Source organism: Aotus nancymaae, unplaced genomic scaffold (genome assembly GCF_030222135.1).
Source record: "Aotus nancymaae isolate 86718 unplaced genomic scaffold, 86718_ANA_hifiasm-v0.15.2.pri h1tg000003l, whole genome shotgun sequence".
NCBI classification, from domain to species: domain Eukaryota; kingdom Metazoa; phylum Chordata; class Mammalia; order Primates; family Aotidae; genus Aotus; species Aotus nancymaae.
In genome coordinates, this window is record NW_026988414.1 from 2782710 (window position 1) to 2789064 (window position 6355).

Below are 6355 nucleotides of genomic sequence, written 5' to 3' on the forward strand. Positions count from 1 at the left end.
TGTAGTCCCAGCTACACAGGAGGCTGAGGTAGGAGAATTGCTTGAACCCGGGAGGTGGAGGTTGCAGAGAGCGTAGATCATGCCACTGCACTCCAGCCTGGGAGACAGAGCAAGAGTCCGTCTCAAAAAAAAAAGAAGAGGAAAATGCTATGTGACATTGGAGGCAGACAGCGGCGCGATGCATCTTTAGTCTGGGGCTACGGAAAGCCGGAAAGGCAAGGAAGGACCTTCCCCTAGAGGTTTCAGAGGAGGCATGGCACTGCCCACACGTTAATGTCAGACTTCTGGCCTCTGGAACTGTGAAAGAACAGATTTCCATGGATTTCAGCCACCGGGTTTGTGGCACTTTATTAGAACAGCCACAGAAAAACACAACGTCTGGGAAGAAGATTGACTCTGAATTGGAAGCTTTCAGGGCAAAGCAAAGTCCAGGCAGCCTCCGAGAATGTGGATGCGGTGCCCAGCGACCAGGCGGTCCAGAGCTGCCACTCCGGAGCGGCCCAGCAGTGCCAGGTAGGACAGGACTCCTTTCCTGGCCCACGGAGGCTTCTCCACACAGCTAGACGCCATCTCCAAAAGGAAACAGGAGGGAGACCCCCCAGCTGCAGACAAACCACCCTTTCAAGGGACAGGGATTTGAATGGACCACATATTTGCCTGGAAGAGATGATTTTACAAAGGAAGAGACTTCCGGTTACCCCACTTACCCCCACTGCCCAGACATGAGCAGGAAAGGCAGCACAGGGCAAAAGGAGATCAGATCTGGAACATCCAGGCTTTCCCACAACTTAGCCCAAGGACGTACATTTCACCCCTACACTCATTTCTTTTCTTTTTTTTTTTTTTTTTTTTTGAGGCAGTGTCTAACTCTGTTGCCCAGGCTGGAGTGCAATGGTATGATCCCGGCTCACTGAAACCTCCGCCTCCCAGGTTCAGTCGATTCTCTTGCCCCAGCCTCCCGAGCAGCTGGGATTACAGGCACGTGCCACCACGCCCAGCTATTGTTTGTATTTTTTATTAGGCACAGGGTTTCACCATGTTGGCCAGGCAGGTCTCCAACTCCTGACCTCAAGTGATCCACCAGCCTTGGCCTCCCAAAGTGCTGGGATTGCAAGCATGAGCCACCGTGCCTGGTCCCCTACACTCATTTGTACAGATAGTTTCTGTGGAGTTAGGGCACCCATTGAAACACCGATACAGGAGAGGCTAAGGCAGGAAACCAAGGTAGGGTTCCCAGGTGCATCTGCAGATGGGTCACCCAGCTGATCACCACGATGTTCCCTGGAGCATGACTTACAAACGCAAAATGTCAGAAGCAACCTACATGTCCAACCATATGGGACTGGGTAAATAAAAAATGATGATGGACTTCTATGCAACCATCAAAATTATGCTGTCAAAAGTGGTTTCATAATGTAGGCCCAGTGTGGTGGCTCATGCCTGTAATCTCAGCAATTTGAGCGATCGAGGCAGGCAGAATGCTTGAGGCTGAGAGTTCAAGACCTGGCCAACATGGTAAGACCCTATCTCTACTAAAAATACAAAAATTAGTTGGGCGTTGTGGCAGGCAACTGTAGTCCCAGCTACTTGGGAGGCGGAGGTGGGAGGATCGCTTGAGCCTGGGAGGTGGAGGTTGAAGTGAGCCAAAATTGCACCACTGCACTCCAGCCTGGGCAACAGAGCAAGATTCTGTCTCAAAAAAAAAAAGTGATTTAATAATACAGTGAAAGGTTTTTATGAATGTTAAGTAATCGTAACAATAATAATAATAAATAAACCTAAAAGGGTATCTCTCTCTCTCTCTTTTTTTTTTTTGAGACAGAGTCTTGTTTTTTCACCCAGGTTAGAGTACAGTGATGTGATCTCAGCTCAGCGCAACCTCCACCTCCCAGATTCAAGTGATTCTCATGCCTCAGCCTCTCAAGTAGCTGGAATTGCAGGCATGTGCTGCCGCACCCAGCTAATTTTTGTATTTTTAGTAAGACGTGGTTTTGCCATGTTGGCCAGACTGGTCTCGAACTCTTGGCCTCAAGCGATCTGCCTGCCTCAGTCTCCCAAAGTGCTGGAATTACAGGCATGAGCCACCGCTTCTGGCCTGCCTAAAAGGGCATCTGTAATATGATTCCACTATTTACGTGATGTTGCTTGTAAGGCTAACTGCTTTAACAAACAGCTCCCAGAGTTCAATGGCTTAACACAGCTAAGGTTCACTTCTCCCCAAGACACTATCAAGTGTGGGGCAGTAGGGGATGGGAGGGGTCTTGACTCCACTGGGTCATTTGGGAACCCCAGTTTCTTCCATCTAGAGGCTTGGCTGCTCCTTAGGGTCTTGGCGTCCTTCACTGGGTCCTTCCCATCCCGAGAGCATCCAAAGAAGAGAGAGCTTGAAGGATTAATAGAAGATTGTATGGCACAGGCCGAGAAGTAAGGGACATCATCTTCTCCTACATTCCATTGGTCAGATTCAGTCATGTGACACTCTCCTTGCAGGGGAGGCTGGGAAATGTAGTCTAGCTGCACATCAAAGAAGAAGGGAAACAGGATTTCCTGAACACACAGCATCACATCTGCCACTGTTAAAATGCATGAAAAACACTACTGCAAGGAAGTCACCCCATCCAACAGTTATTATTCCTGGGTTGTGAAATTGGAAGCATTTAAAATTTTTTTCATGTTTACATTACTTTGAATTTTTTAAAATTTTCTGAAATAAACATTTAGTACTTTTACAGAGTGAAAACAATATGTAATTTGATCATTGAAAAAATAGTCTTCAGGCTTCTCTAGGGATTTGTACAGGATTGTCTGGTGGTCAGTCTTACAGGTTATATAATTGAAGGAAAGTTGTATCGCCTTCTATGCTAGTCTGTTTGGACTGCTGAGACAAATACCGTAAACTAGGTAGCTTATAAAATACAGAGATTGTTACGTGTGTAGTAAAAGGAACAAAATGAAAATAAAACACAGTGGAGACAAGGTCAGGCGAAGCGGCTCATGCCTGTAATCCCAGCACTTTGGGAGGATCGCTTGAGCCCAGGAGTTGGAAACCAGCCTGGGCAACATGGCAAGACCCTGTCTCTATAAAACATCAAAAACAAAATCAAATTAGCCAGATGTGGTGGCTGGGATTTGGACAGGATTGTCTGGTGGTCAGTCTTGTGGTCCCAGCTACTCAGGAGTCTGAGGATCGCTTAAGCCGGGAAGTCGAGGCTACAGTGAGCCGTGATTGTGCCAGGCACTCCAGCCTGGGCAACAGACTGAGACCCTGTCTCAGAAAAGAAAAAAAGTAAAGAAGAACAACAGAGAGTAATTTCTCATAGTTCTAGAGGCTGGAAGTCCAAGGTGAAGGCACCAGCAGATTCAGTGTCTGGGGAGGGTCACTTTCTGGTTCATAGACAGAACTGCATCTCCGCATTCTCACATGGAAGGGACTAGACAGCTCTCTGGGGCCTCTTCTATAAGGGCACGAATCCCATTCCTGAAGGTCCCACCCTCATGACCGGAGCACCCCCCAAAGGCCCCACCTCCTCATACCACCGCCTTAGGGGTTAGGTTTCAACTTCGGCGTTTGAGGGGCACACACATTCAGACCACAGCACCTTCCTCAGCCTCGAAGTCTCCACCTCTGGAAAATGGAAAATAAAAATGACAGGCTCCATGTAGAGTGGGAGAATTAAACGAGAAAACGTGGAGGCGCCATTGGCATGGCACCTGGCACAGAGCAAGTCCACAGCCAGCATGATTTCCAGCCGTCAAACCTCCTTCCCTGCCGGTCCGCTTGCCCCCTCCTGGGTTACAAGTCTGGGCCTCCTCCTCGTCCCTCGCCCACCCACACCATCTCTCCGACTCGCTCTCACCTGATGATGCTGCTTTTTATTTTACAGGGACAGAGACAAGAAAGAGAAAACCCAGGGATGGCCACCTCGGCTCCTACCCCTGGGCACCTGGGCCTGTCCCTCAGCCGCCTTCCTGCCTCTAGACATCCACACTCAAGCCCCCAGACAACCCTGTCTTGCACCAGATTCCAACCCCCGTCGAGGAGGAGCTCCAGCCCCGCTCTGTCCTGCCTCACCCGAGTCCCCTCCCTGTGGCACAGTTCTCACCAGCGTCCAGAAGGGCAGTGGCCACTCACACCCTTGTAAAGCCTCCGACTGCACCCCTCTTTCCTGCCATCATCCCATTTTTCTGCTCCGCTTTATGGCAACATTTATCAAAAAAGTTGGACCAGGTGCAGTGGTTCACTCCTGTAATCCCAGCACTTTGGGAGGCCGAGGTGGGAGGATCACTTGAGCCCCGGAGTCTGAGGCTGCAGCGAGCTTTGATGGCACCACTGCTCTCCAGCCTGGGTGATAGAGCAAAACCCTGTCTCTAAAAGAAAGAGAAAGAGAGTTTTCTACCTGTTGTGTCTGCTTCTTCTCATCCCAGGCTCCCAGAACCCACTCCAGACAGACGCCACACCCTCTGCCACCAACATTGCTCTTGGAACGCTCATCAGTGGCCTCCCCGCTGCTCACCCAATGGTCAATCTCCAGCCTCCTCTTCCCTGACCCTCATCAGGCTGTGACCCTGGCATCCCTCCCCCTGTCTCGAAACCCACTGCATGCACTCATGATTCCTTCCCCTCCAACTTCACTGCCACGCTTCCTCAAGCTTCTTGGCTGGTTCCTTCCTCCCATGTCTACGGCCTCGAAAACCCTGGGAATGACAGAGACCCAGGCCCTAGGCACTGTTATGGGTTGACTCATGTCCTCCTAAAGGATATGTCTTTGATGAATATCACAGAGCCCTTAAAATGAAAGGAATTCGCCGGGCGCGGTTGTTCACGCCTGTAATCCCAGCACTTTGGGAGGCTGAGGTGGGTGGATCACAAGGTCTGGAGTTCAAGACCAGCCTGGCCAATGTGGTGAAACTCCATCTCTACTGAAAATACAAAAAGTGGCTGGATGTGGTGTTGGGAGCCTGTAATCCCAGCTACTCGGGAGGCTGAGGCAGGAGAATCACTTGAACCCAGGAGATGGAGGTTTCAGTGAGCCGAGATTGTGCCACTGCACTCCAGCCTGGCAACAGAGTAAGACTCTGTCCGTCTCAAAAAAGGAAGGGAATTCTGACTCTTGGCTACAGTGTGGACTTACCTTGTGGACATTATGCTGAGTGAAATAAGCCAGACATGAAAAAACAAAGACCACGTGACTCCATCTAGATGAGGTCCCTAGAGCAGTCAAATTCATAGGGCCAGAAAGTAGAATGGTAGCTGCCCCTGGCTGGGGCAGGGGAGAGTAAGGAGCTAGGGTTCTCTGGGTGCAGTGTTTCAGTTCAGGAAGATGGGAAGGTTCTGGAGACGGATGGTGATGATGGCTGCAGAAGAACGGGACTGTTCTTGATGCCACTGCGCTGAACGCTGAAAAATGGCGAAGATGGAGCTGGGCTCAGTGTCACACGCTGCAGTCCCAGCTACCCGGGAGGCTGAGACAGGAGGATGGCGTGAACCCAGGAGCTGGAGGCTGCAGTGAGCCGTGGTCACACCTGCGGATAGTCACTGTACTCCTGCTTAAGCAACAAAGCGAGATCCTGTCTCAAAAAAGGTTTTTTGTTTAAATGGTGAAGATGGTATATTTTATGATTATGCACTTTTTTCACAATATAAAAAAGGATAACTGAAGCCAGGCACGACGGCTCAGGCCTGTAATCCCAGCACTTTGGGAGGCTGAGGCAGGTGGATCGCTTGAGTCCAGGACTTTGAGACCAGTCTGAGCAACATGGTGAAACCCCGCCTCTACTAATAAAAATACAAAACTTAGCTGGGACGGGTGGCGAATGCCTGTAATCCCAGCTGCTCGGGAGGCTGAGGCACAAGAATCGCTTGAGCCCGGGAAGTAGAGGTTGCGATGAGCCAAGATCACGCCACTGCACTCCAGCCTGAGCTACAGAGCAAGACTCTGTCTCAAAAATAAACAAATAAAAACTAAAAATAAAAGTATAACCTAAAAATTTCTTTAAATAAAAATAAAATTAAAAAGATGCGTACCTCAGAATGTGACCTTATGTGAAAACAGGGTCATTATCAGACAAGAGGAGGTCCTACCTGTGCAGCTGTGCCTTTAATGCAATACGCCTGGCGTCCTTATTAAGAGGACCGAAGGGCCGGGCACGGTGGCTCACACCTGTTATCCTAGCACTTTGGGAGACTGAGGTGGGCGGATCACGAGGTCAGGAGATCGAGAATCACTTGAGCCAGTTTGCTTGGCTAACACAATGAAACTCTGTCTCTACTAAAAATACAAAAAATTAGCTGGGCGTGATGGTGCGTGCCTGTGGTCCCAGCTACTCAGGAGGCTGAGGCAGGAGAATCACTCGA

At 49.8% G+C, this 6355-nt stretch overlaps 1 long non-coding RNA gene across 1 annotated transcript; it reads right to left on the reverse strand.

The window, feature by feature from the left end:
* Positions 1–1038: 1038 nt before the first annotated feature.
* LOC105721068 (uncharacterized) lies at positions 1039–4796 on the reverse strand. Its single transcript, XR_001108254.3, has 3 exons — positions 4104–4796; positions 3525–3625; positions 1039–2514 (listed from the first exon to the last, which is right to left on the reverse strand). It is a non-coding gene; the product is annotated as an uncharacterized LOC105721068 (long non-coding RNA).
* Positions 4797–6355: the final 1559 nt, after the last annotated feature.